This window comes from Herpailurus yagouaroundi, unplaced genomic scaffold (genome assembly GCF_014898765.1).
Source record: "Herpailurus yagouaroundi ecotype Mexico unplaced genomic scaffold, PumYag 181, whole genome shotgun sequence".
Classification (NCBI taxonomy): Eukaryota; Metazoa; Chordata; class Mammalia; order Carnivora; family Felidae; genus Herpailurus; species Herpailurus yagouaroundi.
Window position 1 is genome coordinate 35,384,763 of NW_024412412.1, and position 26,191 is coordinate 35,410,953.

Consider the following 26,191-nt stretch of genomic DNA (forward strand, 5'->3'; position numbering starts at 1 on the left):
AATGGGTAGTTAGAGGGGAGCTTGACTTTGGCTCGGGTCATGATCTCATGGTCTGTGAGTTCCAGCCCTGCTGTCACCACAGAGCCTGCTTTGGATCCTCTGTCTCCCTCTCTCTCTGCCCCTCCCCTGCTCATGCACTCTCAAAAATAAATAAAACATTAAAAAATATAAAAATAAAAGGGGTAATTATAGATATGACTCACAAAGTTTTTTAAAACCTCTTTCATGAAATAATCTCTTGGCAAAAAACATTTCTTTAAAGCTTAATAATTCCTTTAATTTTGTTAGTTTTCTTTTCTTCTGTTATATTCAGGGAAACTTTAAATACTTTTTTACAGGATTATTTATTTCTATATGCATGTATCCATGAGTATGCCTGGACGGTTATCCAGAGTAGTATTCATTTAATAGTAGTGATGACTATTTGAATGGTGGGATTTGGAGTATTTGCCTTTTTTTTTTTTTCTTTACTTCAACTTATTGATGGGAGGTGGGGGTATGGCAATACAAGAAAATACGGGTGGTTATTTTTATAATCATGGGGTTAGGGAGAACTTTCTAAGTATGGCACAAAACGTACAACTTGTAAAAGCAATGATCAATACATCAGACTACAAACACTGCCCAGTGTTCTATAAATAATGAGCATACTCCCAGTGTTCATGGTCAAACTAACAATGATACAGTGGTCTGTTTAAGTACCAACAGACCCACTTAGAAAACCAGTCGTCTCACAGAGTGGTCCTCAGGTAAATACCACCCTAGTGGCTCTCTGGAGTTCAAAGAATTTTGAGGAAAAACTACCCAGTCTGCGGCCCTCCCCACCCACCAGATGAACACCATCCAAGAAGCCACTCTCCTCCAGGGCAAGCTGAAGCCCCTTCCCAAGTACAGGGCAGTGTAGCCAGCAGGTGGCCTCACCCAAGAGGCCCAGGACTCAAAGGGCCCGTTCTTCTGCCCCCTCCGGACTTCTGCTTTTTTTTAGCTCTCTTACAAACCCTAAAAGGACGTCTTCTCTTCTCTCAGCTCCCACTACCAGATCCTTAGCCTCAAGCTTTGGCTCAACCAAGGCCACCCAGCATGGGAGATTTCCAAAAACAATGCAGAAGGTCTGGGGGCAAGGAGGAGGGTGGTGTTACCAGGAGGCAGTGCCTTTTTTACTTAACCCAGGAAACCCCATCACTGGGAGGGGCAGGATGAGAAAACACACACAAAAAAGTGGGGACACAGAAGCAGGGAACAAAATTAGAACCAGCAGCTTGCTGCTCCCTGTCGGGTAATATTTACTGAGCCCCCACTGTGTGTGTCAGTGCCTGTGGGAGGGAGACTGGGAAGGGCAGAGCCTGGTGTCGGGCCCAGTACAGACAGCTGGAGGTGGGGCAAAGGGGTGGGGGTAGGGTGGCTGGCGGCTGATTTAGCCACCTGCTGAGCCCTGAGTGAAGGAAATGACTGCCAGGTCCAGGCGGCTGGACTAGTAGGGGAGAGAGGGAGTGCATTTGCCAGGCTCCACCGTTCAGCAGAGAAGTCTTCCAAAACTAACTAACTGAGTCACGCAGCCTGGGGAATAGTGGCCAGCTGGGGCTTCCCCACCAGAGGCCAGGGCAAGAGTCACTGCTGTTCTGATCATTCATCCATCACCACTTCCCAGACACTCAGTTGCAAAATTCTGACCTGTTGTCCCTTAAGTCCACTCCTGTTTGTCAGGCCATGTGGCTCAGGAAACATGGTGCTCACGTCCACCACTTACGTCACCTGCTTGAAGCAAAACTCTCTGACTTGTTATTTGAGGTCAAATAAATAAGAAAAATATATCATCTAGTGGCCAAATCATCAGACAACATGACAAGTTGGGCAGAACTGGGTTCAAATTTGGGGCCTGCCACAGGGACACTTACCGTGTGTCCCCAGCACAATTAAGCTATGAAATGTCCCACCTCGCAGGGCACTTTGGTAAATTAGAGAGCTTAAGGGTCATAGCTTTAGGTCTGTTCCTTCTGTTCCGTCCCCGGAGCTCTGAGGCCAATCCCTTCACCCAGAGCTGACTCCTGCCTATTCTCAGAAGGCAGCTCAATTATCTCTTCTTCCAGGAAGCCGTCTTGGACCAGACTTTGGGGACTCTTTTCCAACTACTCTGGACTCCTCATTATCTGGTCTCCCAGGGATCCTTCCCAACAGATTTTTGTTCTTTGAAGGCAAGGAGGGCCCTCCCTTTAGCCCTCCCCAGAACACAGTGCCTAGACCAGTGCTGGGCAAACAAGGAAGAAGCAGAGGATTTCTGCTAGAAGGCATGGAGTCATCACTCCTACACCCAGATAGGAACAGTGAACTCAGTGCTTCCTTCCAGAGACATCCTGTCGCCCCCACCTGGGGCCTACAGACACTATCTGAAGTCAGTGGCAAACAACACTCACTCTCTTCCAGACTAAACAATCCCCATTCCTTCAATTTCAGTTATATTCATTGAACTAAAAGCTACCTACACCCATCAGACTCAAAAACTGAGTCCAAGAGTTAACTTATTCAAGACATATTCATTGCATGCTGGCTTCATACGAGGAATAACGCTCGGTACTGGGGATGCCTAGTACCTGTCTTCACAGAGCAGGGAAAGCGAACAATTCAACTTGTAAGAACAATGATGAAAAGGTTTACCTGCTGTTCAGGGTTAAGTTAGGCTATTTAAGCAGAAAGGGATTTTGTGTACCATATTAAATGGCTTAGAGAATCACGGGAAGAGCTGGAGAAACACTGCCGATGGAGGAGCTCCTCCCCCAATCGCAGTACAGAGATGGCTGCTGCCATCGTGTAGCTAAGGCATCAAGAAGCTGCCTGCTCCAGAATTATGTCACCCCTGCCACCGTCTAACACCCACAAAATGGACATCCTGGGGTCCATCCTGAGGAAGAGGAAAGCCATACACTTAAGACTGGAGTGCAGCTAACCGGCAAGTCCAAGTCACAATGGCAATTTTAGTGCGAGGATGCCTGGCAAGTTTTTGATTCTCCACTTTCAGTGGGTTGGACCATAGTTTATTATCCAAAGTAGTGGGCTTGATAGTGAAAGGAGGTGCCATTAATAAACACATGGGGAGAACAGAAATAAACCACAGACCACGGATGTCTGGTGAAGAAGCCAGTGCACACTACTCATCATGGATCATGACAAGGAGGGGTACAGGAGGCTGTGGAGAACACAGCAGGACAGTCAAATCTAGTGTCAGAGATCGGAGGAAGCCTGCAAAGACATTACTACAGCAGAGACATGAAGGACATGTAAAAGCAGGTCAGGTAAAAGTAAAGGGAATGGGGGTGAGGTGGAATGTTCCAGAATGTAGCTGAGTTTGGAAAGACTCAGTTAACATAGTGCATGTAAGGACTTCAGAGTCTTGTGGGGCCAAGGCAGGGACAAGGCCTATAGGCCACGTTAAGGTGTCTGGACCTCATTTTCAGTAGAGACGTGATCAGATTTGTGGCTTTAGTTTATCAGCCTGGTTGCAGTGTGGAGAAGGGGCTTGAGGTGATTAAGAACCGAAGTTGGGGGACCAGGAGGTTCTCTGGTGGCCAGCTGAGAGAACACAGCACTCAGTTTGGTCTAAAGAGCCAGGCTTCTTTCTCCCTGTTTCAACACAGCCTGGGGTGCTTCCTCTGCCACTGCAGCCACTGGCCTCATAGTTTTCCATTAAAGAAGTAAATAGGCTCCTCTCTAGCCGCTACTAGGGGAGGAATAAGCCACAACATTGTCCTCATAACCAAAGTATCAGAGTGAGTTCGAGAAGACCAACCCACCTACCGCCATCATTTCCTAAATCACGCTGAGACCAGTCTGCTTAACTGTCCTGCTGTCATATGAGGGCCATTTGTAAATGCTAACTCCAAACTCCCCGGCAGCAATGCTGTGGGCAGAACTGGCCACCAACGGCTCTGACAAGAAGTCTCTTATGCTGTCTTCTTCCCGAAATGGGTTAGGAATTATCCTCTGAGCCTCAGGCTCCCTCTGGTAGGTGAGGTGGGCTCTTCTCAGACAGTGAGCCTTTATAAGACCCTGAGCTACAGCCAGCAGAGGCATGCTGGGTTTCCCTGGCGCAGTGAAGCTCTCTCTATAGAAGCCAGGCCCTGGGCAGCTCCACAGCTCGGTCTGAAGGAGCCTATCTTTGCCCTGAGGCCAGCTGCTCCACCCACCCCTCCCCTCCAATGTCCTGCTGCACCACTAACTTCCCCCTTCACAACCCTTCCATCCTCAAGCCCGCTCAAGCCCCCCACTGCTCCTCAAAGACTCTGGACCTTGCCAATCTCTACAGCTCAGATGCTGAACTGTGTGTGATTTTTCCAGAAAAGTGGCTCTCAAAGTGTAGTCTCTGGACCAGCAGCATCACCATCAGCTGGGGAAGTGTGTTGGAAATGTAAATTCTTAGCCTCACCCAAACTTGCTAAATCAGAAACTCTGGGGTGGGGCCCAGCAATCTAGTTTAAGAAACTCTTCAGGTGATCTCGATGCATCCTAAAGTCTGAGGACCACTGCTCTCAGAGCAAGATCTAGAGCTTTCGTTAGAGTTCCAGAGTTCTTCACCAAAGACGGCAACCCCTTCCTGCCCAGCTACTGCTCCTGCACATGACCAGAGGCCCCAATAGACAGGCATAGGCTCCATCTGGGGTCTTAGATTTCTCAGTGACCATCAAAGTAATTCGTTCTCAGCAGAGTAATAAATGAGCCTTATTCTCATGAGAAAGGGGATTACTGGGGAAAAGAAAGAAAAAGCCCATATTTCCAAATCGGGGAAAGTGGCAGGAAAGGGAAGGGCACTGAGTAATTACATTCCTGAATCGTAATTCCTCCATTTTCCCTCCCACTGTCCAAACTGACCACATGGCTCATCACTGGCCCAAGGTTACTGGCAGTCACCATCTGATTACTGAAGCAAAAGGCTTTACCACATCCTCTGCTTCCTCACTGTGGGCCTCGCCATGTGACCAGAATGTCCCTCTTTCTACCATTCCTGAAGAGAAACCAGTGCCACCCACAGCTTCATGCTATCTGCTTACACACTCCGTCCCTCCCCCCCCTCCCCTCCCCAGCCCCATGCCACCTTACCTGCTGCTATAATGCTAACTTTGGGCACTCCCCTCCACCCTACAGCAAACTTGGAGCTCAGTCCCTCCACCTGTAGTTAAGGCTCCGTGCAACTAGGCTCTATCTTTTCACCATAACCTGCCTCTACCCTCTGGCCTGGACCCTGGGTTCCACCTGGAATCCTGCCTCTGCCCCACTTTACCCCAGCACCTCCTGTCTCTGCAACCCACAGGCTAGGAAGTCTGATTAACTTGTTAGAAATGCCTGTCAGAAAGTCCGCATGTGTTTCCAGCACTTTCTCCACAAGGTATGAGGGCCTTGATGTGTTTTGTTTGTTTGTTTGTTTGTTTGTTTGTTTGTTTGTTTGTTTAAAAAAAGAAGGCTGACCTGCAGGCCAAAGCTCCTTCCCTGACCCCAAACCCTCCCCAGCACAGGCCCTACCACCCCAGTAAACACCCTTGCCTTCCTCTGGCTCCCAACAACCCCGTCTTGATAGTATCCTCTCCTAGAAGTCCAGGCTGGTTCTAATGTTTTAGGCTAACTTCCCAGGTCTTTCATAACAGTCCTGGGTTGCCAGGACCTAGAGAAGTACTTGCTGCATGAATATGTAAATATTCATTTGAACTTGCATATGGTATGCAGATATACCCCCACCTTTTCTAGAGATTACAGAATGGCTGGGATAGACTTCACTGCCTGCTTACAGCCAAGGAGTCAAGGGCAGGAGTAGACGACTATCTTCCCAAAGCCCCCTCTGTAAAGAAGCAAAGGAGGGCATGAGGATCTGACCCTTTTCCCTCCAGATGGTCCCTTCTCTGCCAGAGCTCTAGAGAGGCTGTCAAGAGCACAAACAGATGGATTCCAGAGCAAAGGCAACCAGGTTTCTGGCTCCTATCACACTCAGATACAGACCAGGGCCAACAAAAGACCCAAAGGGTACAGCTCCCCTTCCCCAGGTTAAAATATCCTCAAGGCTGTGGGTATGGCAGCAGTCTGGGCATTGTGGTACAGAAGTGACTTCCTATTTCCACTTGCCCTTCCACTCCCCTACCTCCTATAACTGCTTGCCTATTAAAAAGGGATCAACATTCTGACCAGACTTAAAGGCTTACTCCTCTCTCGCCAACCCCAACCCCAATGCCAAGGGGCAATCAGACTGCCTCCTGGAAAGGGTTTCTGATTTTAGCTTGCAATTCAGACATGCTGTAGTTTGGGTAACTTTCCACCCCAAACAAAGAGAAAAAAAGAGAGTAATTCTTAGGGCTGTATTGTTCACAATAACAAAAGCTTTGGAGGCAACTCCAAAAGCCCATCAGCAGGAGTGGATGAATAAACTAACCAATTCGCACAATGGAAGAATAGTAAACAAAAGTGAGTCAGCTACTGCTACATTAACACTGAGTGTACATTACAAGATGTTAATAACAACTGCCTTGTGAATACCACTCATTCTTCAAGATCTCTCCCCTCCAGGAAGATTTGGAAGGACTGTCTGAAACTGAAGACACTACACTGTAAACTCCCTGAGGACAAGAGCCCATTCCAGTTTTCCTTGTAAAGCCGATGGAGCACAGGGAATTTGAGTGGAGGAAATGTTGAAAGGCTGGTTGAAATGAAACCTCTTAGCCAGCCTTCCAGATTCCACTGAGCACCTACCCCCATGCTGTCAGTCCTTTCTTTTTTAAGTACACACATGTAAAGTGCCCAAATCTTAAGTGGATAGCTCAAGAAGTCATCCTTTTAAACTAAAAATCTGATCACAGCACTTTCTTTGCTTTAAACCCTCTGATGGCTCTCCAGTACAAATGGAATAAAACCTAAAGTGTCCTCTGTCCCTTGCCAACCCCACTGACATTTTTGAGGCCTCTCATTCACTAGGATCCAGCCACCCCAGCCTTCTTTCTGTCCCTTTAATGTAGCATATGCATTCTGAGCTCAGGGCCTTTGCACTTGCTGTTTCCTCTGCTTAGAGTGCTTTCCCCTTAGATTTTCATAGGCCTCAGTTCAAATGTCACCTCTACAAAGTGGATGGCCAGATGACTCAAAAGGGAAAAAAGTCCACTTTCAGTCATTCAGAATCCCAACACACATTTTCAGTTTCTTCCTAGCGTATGTCACTATCTATAAAATAGTCTTCTTTCTCTGGTTTTGATTACATATTTATTTTCTGTCTCTTACTACTACAGTGTAAGCTCTACAGTGGTGCAGATTCCAGGTCTATGACCCTCCCAGAGGGTGGAGGAATGAGTGGCTGGCACTAAGTCAGCCCCCAAAAAATACCTGCTGAATGAAAGTGTTAATTTCCCAGCTGCCAACAGTTTAGAATCGTATTGTTCTTTGGTCTCTATCCAGAGTTGAACTATTAACAACCTTAGGGACTGGACCCCTTCTCCTGTAGCTTAAGTAGAGATGAAGACCCCTAGAGAGCCAGAGAAGTTTGTCTGGAGCTGGAATAAAAAACATAAGGCAGAGAAACTGAAGAGAAACATCAACTGTAGTGGGGGATCCAAGAGGAAGGTGGTGGGGGAGAAACAGGCACAGGCAGGCAGCCGCCATAGACAAACGTGCAACGATGGGCAACCATCTGATAATCCTGCCGAAAATAACATGATAACTTTTCTCCCATGGCAGGGGAAGAAAAGGACCTAAGGAAACTCCACAAGTACAGGCTGTTTCTAGAATTTCTCAGCTGCTGATGGAAACTGTGAGTCTCGGCCTAGTTGCACATAACCTCTAAATGTGCCAACTGCACACATCCTGAAATGCAGGGGGAGGGGCTCATGAGTGGCTGCCAAGAGGGAGTGGTGTGAGAATAGTCAAGGTCACAAGCATAATCTGGCCGGCAGGGCTGTGCACACACCACAGTTTGGCCGTGGTCAAGGCCTCGGCCATGGGAGGCATCCCCACAGTGTCTGCAAGATGTGGGGGTGGCTGAAGAGAGAGGTGCAGGACCTGGGACACAATCTCTGTTCCTAGGGCTGGTCAGGTTACTCCAGAAGCCACTTTGGCTAGTGGCCCAAGTCTGGAGGAGTGGGTGACTTTGTACTTTTTGCACCTTTCTGGGAAAGGTGATGACAACAGTCATGGCTTGCTGCCCCTGGAAACTAACCAGGGGCCTACTATCCTGAGAACTTGCCTGGCCTCTCATATGGAACATCTCCAACATTGGAGAAAAATGGTCAGCACTGAAACATATACTTGCCAATCAATGTCACCTGGGCCTGGGATGGCAGAGCACAGACACATGCCATTGTGAGCAGCGGGAAAGAAGAGGCAGCAAAGGATTTCAGGGCCTAACGCCTCTGGCTCATCCCCTGGAAGAAAAGCAGAGCCAGCTTCCCCAGGAAAACATGGTTCCACCTCGCCCCAGGCCTCATGTTCTCCGTGCTCTAAGAAAACTGGAGTCCACAGGGCTGGCTGGGAGCCGTCTAGTTTCCAGGAAAGGATGAGAGTGCCCTGCCCCCCATGATTTACAGGGCTTTCTTGACTAGCAGGACACAAACATACCCCACCCCCTTTCCTCACAAACCAACCTTTCAGGCTTCCGATAAAAAAGAGAAAAAAACAGCTGTTGGGTCTATCCTCCCCTTCCTCCCTTTGGGAGGACAGCTCAGTAATCCTGGGGCAGGGGAGGTGGTGGTAGAGAAAGGCCTTCAGGTAAGCTGACTGCCTCCTCCCTCAATCTCCATCTGGCAACAGGGCACACGGGAGAGGCCCTAAGGGGTAAAGGGGGTCTTCGCAGAAGGAAAGTAATCAGTGAGATCCAGGAGCAAGTTGTGCCCCAGAGTGGCAGTCAGCAAATATTTATTAAGAACTTACTACGTGATATGCTAAACCACCCTTCTGAAGGTTTAACTAATTTAATACTTCTAGTATCTGTGTACAAGAATGCCTATTTCCTAAGATACTCACCAATATTGACTATTAAAATAGTATTCTAGGGGCACCTGGGTGGCTCAGTCGGCTAAGCGTCCGACTTAGGCTCAGGTCATGATCTTGTGGTTTGTGGGTTTGAGCCCCACGTTGGGCTCTGTGCTGACAGCTTGGAGCCTGGGACCTGCTTCAGATTCTGTGTCTCCCTCTCTCTCTGCACCCCCCTGCTCATGCTCTGTCTCTCTCTCAAAAATAAATAAAACATTTAAAAAATTAAAAAAAAATAGAATCAAAGTAAATATAATATCACACGTATCCTTTAAGGTTTCTGCTTTAGGTAGTATGCTTGGAAAAATCCTTCCCCACTCTGAAATTATAGAAATATATACCTGTATTTTCCTGATTTATAATTATATTTTTTTTATGTTTATTTTTATTTTTGACAGAGTACAAGCAGGGAAGAGGCAGACAGAGGAGGACAGAGGATCTGAAGCAGGCTCCACCCTGACAGCAGTGCAGTGATGTGGGGCTCAAACTCAGGAACCATGAGATCATGACCTGAGGTGAAGCCAGACGCTCAACCAGGTACCCCATGTATTTTCTTGCAGTTAAAAAATTTCAATCTGTCCTCTAGAATTTGATTTGTCACAGTGTAAGAAAGAAAATTTAACTTAAAATACCCAATTATCCAATATAACAGTCTATTCTGTTTATAAACCTCAACCATAGAGTCTATAAAAGATAAAAGAACAGAGATAAAGTCAAATACAGGTGGCTGTTGTAGCTAATAAAACATGGGTGCCATCTCTTTCCCTTCCTCCTTCCTGCTCAAGGGGACAGGCTGGCAAGCGAAAACAAGAACAAAGTCCTACCTGCAAAAGGATGGCGAGCACAAATATACACAGAGGAGAGCCTGGGACTCCCAGGCAGCACCAAGCAGGAACATGGACCTCCCACAGATAATTGCCAGATGCTTTATATGTTATCTGCTAAACCAGCATGGATTGGACTCTGTCATTTGCATCTAAACACCCCTGTAACTTACCCACAATTCTTTCTTCCTTAATTTTACAGTAAGAATTGCTAGGATTTATTGTTGTCTACTAGGCACCATGGCTAAGCAATTTGTTCTCATGCTCATTTAATCTTCTCAACAAACTTAGTTATGATAGAGCCTACAGGACTTCCCTAATTATAACAGGACCAAGGGCAGCTTTTCAGAGTAGGAAAAGACACTGCATGAAACTCCCTACTTTGGAAACATAGAATATTTGCTCAAAATCAGACTGCAACTAGTAAGAAACAATGTCATTATTTGCTAAATTCCTACACGTATTGAGGTCTAGTTTTGGATGTTTCTATTTTGTTCCATTTACCTATCCTGTTCCAATGTCACCAAAAAAATTTTTTTTCTGGTAAAGCAAGTCTAACTCCACTACTTTCTTCATTTTTTATTTTTTAAAAGATTTTATTTTGAGAGGGGGTAGGGGAGAGGGAGAGAATAAGAGGGAGAAAGGGAGGGGTGCCTGGGTGGCTCACTCGGTTAAAGGTCCGACTTTGGCTCAGGTCATGATCTTGTGCTTTGTGAGTTCGAGCCCCGCATTGGGCTCTGTGCTGACAGCTCAGAGCCCGGAGCCTGCTTCAGATTCTGTGTCTCCTCCTCTCATTGCCTCTCCCATGCTCATGCTCTGTTTCTCTGTTTCTCAATAATAAATAAATGTTTTCAAAAAAAAAAAATTTTTTTTTAAAAAAAAGAGGGAGAAAGTGAGAGAAGGAGCCTAGCATAGAGCTTTGATGCAGGGGTCCATCTCACTACTGTGAGATCATGACTTGAGCTGATATCAAGAGTTGGACACTCAACTGACTGAGCCACCCGGCGCCCCTAAAGATTTTATTTTTAAGTAATCTCTACACCCAATGTGGGCCTTGAACTTATAACCCCAAGATCAAGAGTTGCAGTCAGCCAGGTGCCCCATTATTTTCTTTCAATTGTTTTTGGCTATTCTCATACATTCATTCTTTCAGAAAAAAACTTTTAAGTCATCTTGTCTAGTCCCAATACTTCCCTTTGGGAATTCGTCCTATGGAAATCATTTTGAAAGGGGGTACTAGGCTTTAAGGACTGTCTACCTTCGGTTCAGGTCATGATCTCGTGGCTCGGCTTGTAAATTTGAGACCCGCATCAGCATCAGACTGTCTGCTGACCCTGCAGAGCCCACTTCAGATCTTCTGTCCACCCCACCCCTTACCCCTCCCCTGCTTGCATTCTCTCTCTCTCTCAAAAATTACTTAATCATTTTTTTTAAATAAAATAAATAAGTACACAATAGAAGGGGACTACTAGAGTAAGGTACCACAATCCATATAACAAAATGTTTATAGTTTGAGCACAGAGGTTAGGAGCTTCGGTTCTGGGTGAGACAGACTTCAGTGTCAATCTTGAATCTGCTTTTACTAGCTTCAGGGCTTGGGTCAAGTCAGAAATTCAAGACTTATTTTCCTTACACAGAAAAACAAAGCCTACTGACAGTCCCTCCTGAGAAGCAGGTAAGAGAAGTAAATGAGGGGCACCTGGGTGGCTCACTAGGCTAAGTGAGACTTGATTTCAGCTCAGGTCATGGTCTCATGGTTCTTGAGTTTGAGCCCTGCATCGGATTCTGCCCTGACAGCGGAACCTGCTTGGGATTCTCTGATTCCCTCTCTCTCTGCCCCTCCCCACTCATGCTCTCTCTCAAAATAAACATTAAAAAAAAAAAAAAAAAAGAAAGTAAATGAGACACTGAATATAAATACATTGCCCAATCCACAGTAACTGTTCGATAAATGCTAGCTATTTGGGGAAAGATTAACATGGAAAGATGTTCATGATATGTTAAGTGGGAAAAAATAAACAGAGCCTATAAAACTATAGGCACAGACATTCCTTAAAATGTATACATTCACAGAAAAAAACTAAAAATGCATAATTGTTATCTCTTGATGGTGGCTTTAATGGTAACTTCTGTTACCTTTTTATTCATCTGCATTTTCTACAATGAACATGTATTACTTTAACAAGAAAGTTAACTTTAAGAGTCCAGTTAGGAAATGGGAAAGGCTTAATGATGACCAGGTGGGAAGGCTTTTCCCTCCCCTTTTTAAAGATCTTCACTTAAGAGTGTGGAGATAGATTGCAGTCCTCCTCTGCCCTGGGCTGGACTACATTTGTGCCTGGTTCCCTAACCTGGCTGCCCCAGTGAGCAGGGCTTCAACCTCAGTTCTCTGGGATCAGAACTTCTTGGGCAAGATCCAGGTACCTGTACATCTAGTTCTGAGAGATCATTTCAGGACTGCCGGACTAGACGCAGACTAGTTTTAACATTCTGTGATTTATCTCAACTCTTTGAAGTCAGATCCCCCTCCTCTGCCAAATGGGTCCCACAATCTCTGCCCTGTCTATCCTACAGGGAAACTAGCACTCAGTGAGAGCTCCTTGCAAAGGCAAGTTGTTGGGATTGCAAAGCGTCTGTATTCCAAGCATGAAAAGCCTCTTAGAGCAGCTTTATAACTTATACTTGGTGGGGTGCCTGGGTGGCTCAGTTGGTTGAGCGTCTGACTTTGGCTCGGGTCATGATCTTGAGGTCCATGAGTTCAAGCCCCATGTGGGGTTCCGTGCTGACAGCTCAGAGCCTAGAACCTGCTTCAGATTCTGTGTCCCCCTTTCTGCCCCTCCCCTCCTCACACTCTGTCTCCCTCTCAAAAAAAAAAAAAAAATTTTTTTTTAATTTATATAATTTATACTTGGTTTCCAGATCTGTGTCAACAGGATGGGAGCAGGCAGGCTGAGGCCAGACCGTTGCCTCAGTATCAAGGCCTGCTTTCTGTCTTGATTTTAAAAAGAAACCTCCCTTTTCTTTTGCAGCTCTGTGAATGACAGTCTACAAAGGACATTTCCCCCCATTGTGAGTGTAGTGGGTTGAATACTATCCCCCAAAATCCTTATCTACCCAAAACTTCAGAATGTGACTTTATTTGGAAATAGGGTCTTTGCAGATATAATTAGTTAAGGATCTTGAGATTAAATCATCCTGTATTTAGGGTGGGCCCTAAATCCAATGACTGGTATCTTTACAAGATAAAAGAGGGAGATTTGGACAGAGGGACACAGTGGAAGGAGATCTGAAGATGAAGGCAGAGACTGGAGTGAGCCAAGGAACAGCTGGAGCCAACAAAAGCTGGAAGAGGCAAGGAAAGATGGCCCCCTCAAGCCTCTGGGGGGAATGTGGTACTGCTGACACCTTGATTTCAAACTTCTGGCCTCCAGAACTGGGAGAGGGTACATTTCTGTTGTTTCAAGCCACCCAGTTTGTGATAATTTGCTAGAGCAACCATTGGAGACTAATATTTTGATGCTAGAATTAAGGCCTGATCACTTTTATCTGGGGTTCTCTTGGGCTGGCAGACAGAATTCTAAGATGACCCCCAGGAACCCTCACCCTTGGTGTGCGGGCACAACCTACAAACAGGAGATACCACTCCCGTTATTGTGTTACATAACCTGGCAAAAGGGATTTTGCTGGTGTCAGCTAACCAAATTCATTGATCTTAAGACAGAGAAATTGTCGGGGCGCCTGGGTGGCTCAGTTGGTTAAGCATCCAATTTTGACTCCAGTCATGAGTTGCAATTCATGAGTTTGAGCCCCTCATCGGGCTCTCTCCTCTCAACACAGAACCCACTTTGGATCCTCTGTCTCCCTCTCTCTGCCCCTCCCCCACTCATGCTCAAAATAAAATAAAATAAACAAACATTAAGAGAAACTAAAGAAAAAAAAAAACAACACAGAAATTACCTTATATGACCAGAACTAATTAGGTGAGCCCTTGAAGGAGATAGGCTCATCCTGGCAAAAGGGATTTGAGGCATAAGGAGTCACCTTGGGAGAAAGTAATCTTGCCAGTGCAGAAGTCTAGCAGACACCAGCCTCACCAAGTGATCCAGGAAAACATCACCAGTAATAAGACGTACTGGCATCATGAATGCTTTGATAGGATGCTCTGAAAAGGATGCAACATCATTTTTGTGATGTTCTTGCCCCAAATGCACAACCCCATTCTAAGAAGAAAAGACACAGGAACTGTTATACACTAGAGGAGATTAAGGAGAAGTAACAACTAAATGCAACGTGGGATCCTGGAACAAAAAAAAGGGCATTAGCGAAAATACTGGTAAAATTCAAATAAGGCCTGCAGGTTAGTTAATAATATTTGCCAATGTTAAAAACTTTTTTTTTTTTTTTTGCCAATGTTGATTTCCTGTTCTTGATAAAAGCACTATAGGATGAGGGATAGAAGGAACTGTTACATTTTTTGCCACTTTAAATCTAAAATTAATTCAAAATAAAAAGTTTAAGAGGAAATGGTCACCTAGGTTATTATAGGGCCATAATGCAGACCCAATGCTTAAGGAGAAATTTTGATGCTAAGGTTAGGATCCCTGCAATTGTATCATGAAAAAACAATTATAAGGAAATGTGCAATATGTTAACAGAGGTTGCTTCAGGGTGGCAGGATTACAATTCTTTTTCTCCAATACTTCTTTATACTAAGCATGCATTACTTTATTTTTTTTAATGTTTTATTTATTATAAGAGAGCACAAGCAGGGGAGGGGCAGAGAGGGGGCGAGAACAGAGGATCCAAAGCAGGCTCTGCATTGATAGCTGGGAGCCCAATGTGGGGCTTGAATTCACTAACTGTGGGATCCTGACCTGAGCCAAAGTTGGACGCTCAACAGAATGAGCCACCCAGGTGCCCCAAGCATGCATTACTTTTGATAATCAGAAAAAAATAAAATTTTCTTTCTTTTTTTTTTTAATGTTTGTTTTTGAGAGAGAGGGTGCCAGCAGGGGAGGGGCAGAGAGAGGGGCAGGGCAGAGGATACAAAGCAGGCACTGACAGCAGTGAGCCGAATGCGGGGCTCAAACTCAAACCAACAACCGCAAGATCGTGACCTGAGTCGAAGTCAGACACTCAACCCACTGGGCCACCCAGCCGCCCCCAAAATAAAATTTTAAAAAATACCAAACAGTTGCTTGGGGATGCTGTGGTAGAGGCTTTTAAGGTAGAGAGGGCTGTGTTAAGATGGGATAAAAAGGTGTTCCCTGCCTCTGGAGGGCTAGAAGGAGGCAGGAGGTAGCAGTGGACTGGTGCAAAGGATATAGATTTGGGGCCACAGAGTTGTTCTAGGTAAGTGCAGTCTGAACCCCAAGAGAGAGGGCGGGCTGCTGAAACAGAGCAGTAAGTCTTTGACATGGTAACAGCTAAGTGTTCTGGGAGAGTATCAGTACCTTAGAGCCCAGAGCCCTCTAAAACCCCTGTATCCAACCTAAATTTCCAGCCATGCCTGTCACCTGCTCTTCCCTCTATCAGCCCCTGCCCTAAAATGATCACCCCCTGCCTCAGGATAATACATCTTTCTGCCATTATTCACACAGCCCTTCTCTCTAGGGCTCCTCCTCCTTTTCTCCTTTCTCCATAACTTTCAAAACGTGGCTTAATTCCACCTCCAGGAAGCCTTCCCAGACCACTCCTGCCCTAATCACTTCACCTTCTCCCAGCCTGCTTAAGTAGCTCACCTGTTCCACTCAACGTCACTTAACAAACCCACAAGATAGCACATAAACTTCCACGTGTTCTTGGAGCATCTCCACATGGGTTTACAAGCATCTTCAGAACAGAGACAGTGTTTTGCCTGTCTTCCCCGAGTGGAAGCTCTCAGCTGAGCTCCACTGGCTTGTCCCCCTTCAGCAAACTGCCCCTCTGCTGCCACCAGTCACAGTCACATTTACCAAGTCAGCTGTGCCTATGCCCAAGCCTTTTCATGCTGGTTCCAACTGAACAGCAACTGAAATGTAAGTGCAGAAAGGAAAAGGTTTGATTTCTATGAAAATTAAGTGATCTAGAAAAGCAATTCTGAAATTCTGGTCTTTGAGGACAACCTGGGGTCCCTGAGACCGTTTCAGGAGGGCTGTCAGGTAAAAACTATTTTTATGATAATAATATTAAAATGTTAAAAGCTTTTTCATGCTCATGTTTCAGAGGCTAAGTGAAGTGTGGTGAATACAGTGGTCTTGAGTTTTGTAGAGATTTCCAAGGTAAAAGTTTAGGGTATAAACATGTGTGTTTTCAGAGATTAACTCAGTTTATTCTCAGGACTTCAACTGAATATTTACCAGCAAACTTACATTAGACTTATTATAATCTCTCTATCTCATCATGTAATAAATCACTATTTTGAAATCCTGCAGATCAGCAAAAAATGTAAAAGCAATGCCATTCTGTTCTCTCCTTTTTTAATTTTGGAGAACATTTTCATTAAAATATGCTTTTAATGTTAACATGTAATGACCTTATATTATTTTAAATGAAAACTTTTTTAATTTGCTTTAATTTTTAAAACAGTAAATATCAATAGATTTGGCACATACACAAAAGACAATAATATCAAAGAATCCTAGATCAAAAAGTCTGAGAACTGCTCATCTAGAAAGACAGGTTACAAATGAGGGGAAAAAAGACTAAGTTAGGTGAGTGTATTTAAAAAGTAGATTTCTGCATGTGGAGTCATATGTAACATCTTTTCACTTCTTTAAGAAAAACTAATAAACGGATATATATTTTTTTACCCAGCAACCTCGCTTCTGAGAATTTCTTCTAGAGTCATAATTACACTTGTAGGAAATGCCATTTGAACAAAGTTATTCACTGCAGCCTCGGACATAACAGCAAAATAGACAAAATAATGGAAACAACCCAATTCAAGTTCTGGGCTGGGGAGAGAGAGAGAGAGGTGACCCACATATCTTGGTTAAAAAATTATCTCACTTCCATATCCTGAATATTGTGCAGGTGTAATAAAAGAATGACCCAAGGGTTCTATGTGCCCATATGGAAAGATCCTATACAGTTGCTAGGTGAAACAAGCAAGGTGCTAAACAACATGTCTAAAGTGCTAACTTGAACCAACTGTAAGATAAAGGGGGCAGGGGTACAATGTTTCACTGCCTGCCCGGTATGTTGTGTGTACATGTATTGTTGGTTTTTTAACCTTTTGATTTTTGAACTATGTGAACATATAGCCTAGTGAAAAAAATTTAATAAAAGGAAACGTGAAATTGCAGGTGATATGTGTAGGTGTGATTTTTATATACAATTTGCAAGTTTAATTAGAGTACCTAGAAACCCAAAGAAAAGGCCTTTCAGCCCTAAATCAGTTTTGGTGAATAAAGAAAAATAGATGCATATGTTTTTAAAGTAAAATGAATTGTTTAAAACATGGATTGTTTTGGGGCACCTGGGTGGCTTGGTCGGTTAAGCGTCCGACTTTGGCTCAGGTCATGATCTCACGGTCCGTGAGTTCGAGCCCCACATCGGGCTCTGTGCTGACAGCTCAGAGCCTGGAGCCTGTTTCAGATTCTGTGTCTCCCTCTCTCTCTGCCCCTCCCCTGTTCATGCTCTGTCTCTCTCTGTCTCAAAAATAAATAAACGTTAAAAAAAAATAAAAATAAATAAATAAATAAAACATGGATTGTTTTAAAACTCCCTACTTTAAGCTGACTTTTTAAAACTACTGAGTGCCTTGACTAAGAGCCCCTAGGGACCCAATGGTAACAAATTCAAGACTGTCACCTTGTTCCATCAAACCCCAGCACTCTCCTGGAGGAAGGTAGTTAGGAGGCCTGAGAACACAGTCAGATCTGGACTTTCCAAGGCAGGGAATGTGGTTTCCCACAGCTGGGCATGCCAAGCTCTCTTCAGGCTGATTCTGTGGCCACACTCCCTCCTGCCCTTGTGGGGGTCCCAGAGAACCCACAGGGAGTTCTGTCTCTGGATGTTAGCTGGGCCCAGTAAGGGGATGTCTCTGGGAGCCTTGGTGACCACAGTAAGGGTAGGCGTCAGAGACCCTGCGGTGAGGCTGCCCTGCTGGCTCCCCCGGAGTGCACAAGGCCCCTGGCTGGCAGCAGACTCTGGACTCCTTATCTGCTGGCGTGCCGCCAATCTGCCAGCCTCGAGGTCAGAAAAGTCCCACTGTAGACATCTAGTGAGTCCTGGCTGGGGCCCCAGTGGCATGACCCTTCCACACCCCATCCTCGCATGTCTCAAGGCATTCTGGAAAGAGAAGCAGGACTCCTCCAGAAGAAGATGACTGTGCTGTGACTTCTATCTACAAAAGCAAAGGACCTTCCTTCCCCCTAAATGAGCACCAAGATAACTGGCTCCTTTCCTCTTCATGTTTTTAAGGAAAAGACTAGAATCATCAGCAATTTCATCATTACACTTAGGAATAAAAACAGAACCTGTCTTTGGTCTTCTCCATCAAGCTTCTTGGTCACTAGCAAGCAATGTGACTTGGGAATACCAATTAACCTCTCTAGACCTAGTTTCTTTAGTTGTAAAACAAAGAGACTAGACTGGAAGATTCCCAAAGTCCCTGCAGTTCAACATCCTATTGTCTGTAGTTCTGCAAAATGCCTAAGCATTACTTTCTTCAGGCATCCACTGCAAATAGTTTGAATTATTTTAGCACAGTAGAGAGAAGGAAGTCCCAGTTCCCAGACATATACAATCTATTCACAGCACTACCATTTAGATCCCAAGATCCTGTGAATATTGTACACGGATTCAGGTTCCTCTGGAATAAAGTGGGTTTGAGCAGGTAGGGAAAAAGGAAGACTGAGCAGGGTTTGAAAAGAGAACTAGCCCAGTGACTGATATATACCCAGTGCCCAGACCCCCAACTCAGTGTTAGTCCTTCCAGCCTATTATCAGCGCAGAAAAGGAATACTTCTATAACCTGAAGAAATCAGAGTAGCTCCCAAAACTAAAGGCGGAAAAAAAAAATCTCTTTTCCTTTTGCCCAGTGATTCTGTGGGACAATCTCCAGCAGGGCACAGAAAAGGGGCCTACTCAGAAAGGCAGGGAAATTGCATCCATGTTCCTAAGGAGGAGATGAATCAACACTAAGTCTGAGCTCATACCACTCCTACAACCCAACCTACCTAAAAGCTTCTGGGACCCCTAAATAATCCACCCCATCCCACACAGATGATGATAATGATGACTGTGATGATGACAAACCTCTACCATGTCCCAGGCACAATCACAACATGCTTCACGGCAGGGAGAACAGGCTCACAGAGGTTAGGAAACCTGCTGGAGAGTGACGGAGCCAGGATTTGAACAGATTCATCTAGCTCAAAAGTCCAGAATTTTCCTACCACCTCATACCATCTTTAGTAGAGTGCTGTCTTCTCTGAACTTAATGGAACACAACAGCGTGGCCTCTCTTGCGTTGCTACCTTATTCTTCGCGTCTGGATGTTCTCTCTCCCCATCAAAAGTCTACAGGAGCCAGGCCTCATCCCCTCTTTGCACTTGGCAGTGGCTACTCCAAAGGCTGAGCACAGACCAGGCCCTGTGTACTGGCTAACCAGAGGAGTGAGGATGCATCTGAGAGTCATAGAACCTGCAGTTCTTATTCTTCTTGCCTAAATGACAAAGCCATTAATTCCGGTTGGTGCCCTTTAGTCATACTTGCAGACCAATGGAAGAAGGAGTACCACTAGTCTATCTCCTAGCTATCCATGATATATGAAAATTCACCTCTGAGCCTCCAACAAGAAATGGAATATTAGTTTTTAATTCCACCCTATAAAAGTCACAATTCTGGACATTCTTTCTCTTGCTTCATCATCAAGATCCTCTCAGTTTCTCTGGCTCTTGTTTAAGACTTAAGGATTAATCACAGATGTTTTGGATAAAAGATCTATTCTGACCTTAGCACTTACCCCTTCCCAAGGTCATAGGGCAAGTTAGAGGCAGAGCTAGGACAGAGACCAGGGTAGCCAGGCCAGTCTCCAGTACATACTACCACCACCACTTCCCAGCAGCCTACCCACGTGGCCTGGGGTTTCCAGGGAAAAATGACTCTAAAGACAAATCCAAACCCAGGGTAAGTCCAGGAAGAAAAGTCAGGTGCAAAGTTGCTCCTGCCCCTATGTTCCTTATGCCCCAGGTGAGCACTCTGCCCTCATCAAATCATGCGTCCTATTGGACACCCAGGCCCTGGCAGACACTAGAGCCTCAAACCCGAAGCCACAACCCCGAGCTGGGAAATTTTTCTTTTACTTTAACTGAACTTCAGAATCATATCCTGAAACTGCTTGGATGGCTATTATTTTGTCCCATTGCCCTAACCCACCAAGAGAGGGCAGCGTGAGCCATAGCTCCCAACTTGGTCGGTAGGACCAAAAATAGCTAAAAAAAAAAAACCAAAAAACAAAAAACCGTGCCCATGGCTAAAGCCAGCTCAGGGTTTATCAGAGTGGCTCCAGTGCCATTCTCCAGCTCCTGCTACTAGTCGGCCGGAAAATCCGCGGCATTTTTTTTCTCCAGCTGGTAGGTGATCTGGCCAGGGTAGGAACACAGTTCCCAGAAAGCAAAGTCCGGAGACCAGTGTCCCATCGGAGCTGCCCCAAGAACTGCCCACCAGATTTGCCCATCTACTCCCTCTGCTTTTTCTGTCCTCCTATCTGCGGGTTTCAGGAAGCCTCTCGGCTTTTTAGTGCGGCTGTCTACGTGCCGAACACCGTTCTCTATCTAGCTCCCACATCCCGCGATCTCCAGTCGAAAGGAGTGCAGCTGAGAACCCCCTCCCCTCACCACAAAGTATCCCCCATCGTGGCACCCCAGCCAGGTGTCGCCTCCATCCAGCGTCCGGGCCCATGTGCTGATCCTCCCGGGAGCCTCCCTGCTCTAACCCGAGGCTTCGGAATCCGGAGACGGGCTCTCGGTCCTCGGCGCCGCCAGGCCCCCACCCCCACCCCCACCCGGTGACCCCAAGCGCTGGAGGCGCGCCGCTTGTCGGCGCGATGCCGCACGGTTGGGCACTGCGCGGTCCCGCCGGTACGCACGCTCTCCGCCCTCACCTGAAGCTCAGGCGGACGCCACCGGGGCCCCGCGCAACCTCACAAGCCTGGCCCTCCGGCGGCCCGCAACGGCAGCGGCAGCGGCAGCTCGGTCGGTGCGTCCGCGCGGGTAGCCCGCGTGCCCTCGCCCCCCTGCCTGCGTCCGTCCCCGCCACGACGCGCATGCCCCGCTATATAGCCTGCGCGTCAGCGACAGGGCCCACCCCCGTTCCTGGGCCCCGCCCCACCCTCGCCCCACCCTGCTCTCCCCAGGGCCTGCCACGTGGGGCCCCGGCCCACGATAGGGCGACGTGCGCGAGCTGTCAGCCCGCCGCGCGCTCCACCCGGCCCAGCGCCGGCACCTCGCCGGCCCAGGCGGAGACCTAGCTCTCCGGGATCCTAGGCGGACCAGCTTCATCTTGTAACCGTTCTGCGAATTCCATTCTTCATTCACTTAGACCCACAGACTGACTCCTCCTTCCTCTGGAAACTCCCATTTAGACCCTTCCCTCTCCACGTGGGAACCTCTTACAACCTGGCCTCCATCCCTTAGCAGTAAGACTGCTACTCACCTAATATGTATGTCTATAGTTTAACACTTTTGATTAATGTAAAAAGCTTCTCAACCTCCAACTCAATTCTGAAATGTGCCCTAAAAGGGGACGCCCCATAGACGATGTTTCTTCTCCATATTTCAACCAGCCAAAAGAACAAAAATTAAAATAATTTCCTGTTCAAGTTCCAAGTAAACCATACTATACTCACTTTCCAATTAAATGTCGCACAACCCCTCCCCCCCAATAATCAGGCTCTTTAAGGGAACCACATTTCTGAATCCCAGTCAGGGAGAAATGTTAATTTGGGGGTGAGGCGTGTCCTAGGAGTCTCCTCCGTTGTGGGATAGTCCTATTGAGATGGATATCAAGCCTCGGAAATGGAAATTTCTTGAGAAAATAAGCCACCCATTAAACGCCCATTGTTCTATTCTGGTGGACATCAGGATTATTTCCTCTACAGCTAAGCCAGCTGCCACCTGGGTCTAGGGGACCCACAGGAAAGGTCTTCTAGCAGAACTGTAGCCAGTTGGTATCCAGGTACCAGTTGTAGCTCAATGTCTGGTGCCTAGCTGGCACTTAGTGTTTCTGTGAATTTGCACAGGGAAGGGGCCCCGTATCCCATGCTGCAAATTCTGGAGAGAAGAACCCTCATGCTGGCAGTGCAGACAATCCCTGGAGCATGTAGCAGGGAGAATCCAGAGTTCAGTGGCAGCTTGTTCCTAAGGACTGGGTAAAGAGGGAAAAAGAAAGCCTTGAAACAAAGCCAGAAGAGGCCAGATTGTTTATGCCACTCGTGAAGAGACTAGCCCGGCCCTGGTTGTTCTAAAATTGAATTATTCTCATCCTGCAATTACAGTCGGTGCTCCAGTTGGGTAAGGGGTGGGGTGATAGTCCTCTCATTTTCCAAGTGATTTCAAAGTAATGGTATCTCTTGCAGAATTTCCCTCAGAGCCCCTTCATCTTTGTAATAACCCTTTATATTTGTCCTTCTTGGTTAAACTCAGAGTATTTTTCAGACATTATGTCACCCATTGGGACTTAATCCAATCTCCAATGGGCTGTCAGAAATGGTCCAGTCTATACCATTCCTTCCTTTTCTTAAAGTACTGGAAAGGGAATGAGCAGCTGAGCCAGAGATTAAATCAAACAAGAATGCTTCTAACACATACAGCTCTGAAAAGTTTTTAAGGCTATAAATGCATATTACACAGGGGTGTTAATCTTTTCTTAAACCTGAGGTCCAAAAATAATCCCATGGCTTTTCCAGGCAAGGTGTCAGCACTACACACAGGGAAACAAGGCAAGAAGGCTCCTGTCAGACAGGAGGAGGCAGGACAAGACACCCCACCACAGGGCCTACGACAGCATTTCACTTGTTTGCAACCAGACTGAAGGGTAGAGTTGCCAAAGTCCACCAAAACTGATAAGCTATCGGTAATCCATTAGGGGAATACAATTAATTATTAACATAGCTTAAAATCAAAGGGTTTTAACTCTTCACATCCAGCCCCACACAAAATTCTTCAGGTGAACCATAAGTCTCTCCTTGTTGCTGAGTAGTACTCAATTTTTTATGCCTGGTGCCATGCTTGGGCCCACAATTCTATATTTCTTTCTGCATAATATGCCTTTTTCCTCTTATAAGCCACATTTCCACTCATTAAAATTCTAACTTTTCAAAGCTACTTCGCTTCAGAAAGCTTCTTGATTCTTCTGTGGCACATTTGACCTATCCTTTCAAACTCTTTTGACTGTAACCCACATTAAAAAATATTTTACACGGCAACTCCAGTATAAATAACATTATAGCAAACAAATGTTTTCCAGAATTTCCCTAATACAATAATACCTTGGTTTGTGAGCATAATTCGCTCACAAATTCCGGAAACATGCTTGTAATCCAAAGCACTTGTATATCAAAGTGAATTTCCCCACAAGAAATAATGGAAACTCAGATGATTTGTTCCACAACTCAAAAATATTCACATAAAAATGATTACAATAATATAATACAAAATAATAAAGAAAATACAAAATGTAAAGAAAAATAAACAAATTAACCCACACTTACCTTGAAAACCTTTGTGGCTAATGTGAGGGTTATTGTGTAGGACAACTTTCACTATCACTAACTGAATCACTGCTATCTATTGGCTCAATGGAATCTTCTTTTCAAGCAACTTTAACAAGGCACTTATCCAATGACACTTGCTTTTGCCTCCTTTTGAGGATTTCATGGAAATGTGACATTGCGTTGTCGTTAAACAGTTTCATCACTCACACTGCTACAGACTTATTCAGGTGGTGTTTTTCTACAAAATTTTGCAGTTTCCCACATTTTACACACCTCCCTAATATCATTTGAAGTGAGTGATTCTTCCACCTTTTCCCCCTCCTCCTCTGAAGAAGAAATGCAGATGTAGACTTCTTACAAAATCTTGCAATTTTGGCCACTCACCAACTTCCTTCGTACTTCTCAGTGATTTCCTACTTCCACCATAATCATCTCCTTCCTCTTACTGCCTTTCTTTTCAACATTTTTCTGCACGGGGGCCATTGTATACCCTTGCACGGATGTTGACTACAGTACAGTATTAATAAACTCTTGTCATATCCTATATTTAATATAACTGGCAATAAGGCAGCAGAGGAAAGGGTCTGTATCTGCAGGCAGCCTGACCTAGAATGAAGCCAAGCATTCTTAAGCTTACTCTTGTATGGAAAAGCAAAGGACTGTCCATAGGTACTCTGAAGTGACAAAGATACACTAGTGCCAGTTGTGGGCACCTTCCAATGTTCTGAAAACTCACTGATTTCTGCCAAACACTGCAGCCTGAGACAGCATCAGAGCATGGAAGACAATCACCCACAATTCCGCAGCAAGAGACAGAGAAGAACCATTGGCTCAGTTGTGATCATGTGACATTTGGCATCACATACTGCTCATATTGCAAGACATTACTTTTTATCAAGTTAAAATTTATTAGAAATGTTTGCTCATCTTGCAGAACACTCACAGAATTACCTGCAATCTAAGGTTTCACTGTACATGCAATGTACTGATATTTTATATTTTACTTCAATTTCAAGTTTATTTAGAGAGAGAGAAAGAGTGAGTGTGTGTGCACATGTGTGTGTGCAAGCAGAGGAGGGGCAGAGAGAGAGGGAGAGAGAGAGAATCCCAAGCAGGCTCCACACTGTCAGCGAAGAGCCAGACTCAGGGCTTGAACCCATGAACCCTGAGACCATGACCTGAGCTGAAATCAAGAGTTAGACATTTAACCAACTGAGCCACCCAGGTGCCCCTGCTTCAATTTTTTTTTAGTGATAACAAGCCCACTAAATTGATTTCAGGACCCAAGATTGGGTTATGATGCATAGAATTAAAATATTTTATATGGTTCAGGCCTGGCTGGCTCAGTCTGTAGAACATGCAACTTCTTAATCTCAGGGTTGTGAGTTTAAGCCTCACATTGGGTATGGAGCCTATTTTAAAAAAACAAAAAAACCCACCACATTTTATAGTTTATGGTACTTGCATTTCCCCCTTATTTCAGTTTTATTTCTAACTTAATTTGACCTTAAACTGTCTGGACTATCAAAGATTTCTGCATTTCCTAACATAACATCTTGCATGTAAGAAATTCTCAGCATTTGATGGATGAATGAATAGGCCAGCTCACTAAAAGTTTGAAGTTGGATGATATTTAAGGGAACTAAGCACAAAAACCTGACATTTTCTTGACTATTTCCTTTTTGACAAGGTATCACAGCTACCAGCCAAAAGATATGCAGATTACCCATAGCTGAAGCCAATGAAACAGCCTTGGGGAAGAAGCCAGAGAAATAAAACCCCAGCTATGAGCGTGTATAAAATGGGATGGGGACTCAGAAAACAAAAATTCGCTCTGTGGTTTCTGTTGACAAGGTAGGCAACTTGATCAGTAGGGTGGGCCAAAGATCCCCTTTCTACTCCTCAGCTCTCAGAACAGTTGAAAGAGACTGGAGAGAGAAACCAATGACCAGGTAAGATAGTTTCAAGGGGAAAAATGAGTTTTCCATGTTAATTAAAAAAAAAAATTTTTTTTTTTAAATGTTTATTTACTTTTGAGGGAAGGAGAGAGAGAGGAGGGGGGAAAGAGACAGAGAGGGAGAGAACGATTGGCGGTGGGGCAGAGGCAGATGGAGACACAGAAACCAAAGGAGGTTGCAGGCTCTGAGCTGTCAGCACAGAGTCCCACGCGGGGCTTCAACTCACAGGGCTCCAACTCACGGAGCGTGAGATCGTGACCTGAGCTGAAGCTGGACATTCAACCGACTGAGCCACTCAGGCGTTCCAAGTTTTTCATGTTTTTGCATGTTTTAATGAATTTAAGAGGATCAGAGGAAATGTAAGTTTCTGGTTTACCCAAAATCATGTCAGAGCACCAGCACTCCACACTCTGTCAGCCAAAAGAGCTAGAATCCTTTCAGCCTCAGTCATTTCTGTTCTCATCTAATGCTTTCAGCAGACAAAAAAAAAAAAAAAAAAAGCCAAATGGTAAAAATAACACTTGATTAAGTAACAACTATAGGAATTTTCCCATTTCGTCTAAGATAACTTAGTTTGTTGGCATACAATTGTTCATAGTATTCCCTTATAATCCTTTTTATTTCTGTCAGGTTAGTAATCCCCTATCTTTCATTCCTGATTTTAGTAATTTGAGTCTTTTCTTTCTTTGCCAAACTAGCTAGAGGTTTGCCCACTTTTT

At 45.2% G+C, this 26,191-nt stretch overlaps 1 protein-coding gene across 2 annotated transcripts in view; it reads right to left on the minus strand.

The window, feature by feature from the left end:
- The window catches only part of SLC39A14 (solute carrier family 39 member 14), a 45,545-nt gene extending 24,492 nt beyond the window's left edge, over positions 1–21,053 (minus strand). Inside the window, exon 1 of one of the 2 annotated variants that reach the window (XM_040490323.1) lies at positions 20,905–21,053. The gene's annotated coding sequence lies outside the window, so the exon portion shown is untranslated. The remainder of the gene's footprint in view (positions 1–20,904) is intronic. The other variant, XM_040490322.1, reaches the window with a different exon arrangement.
- Positions 21,054–26,191: the final 5,138 nt, after the last annotated feature.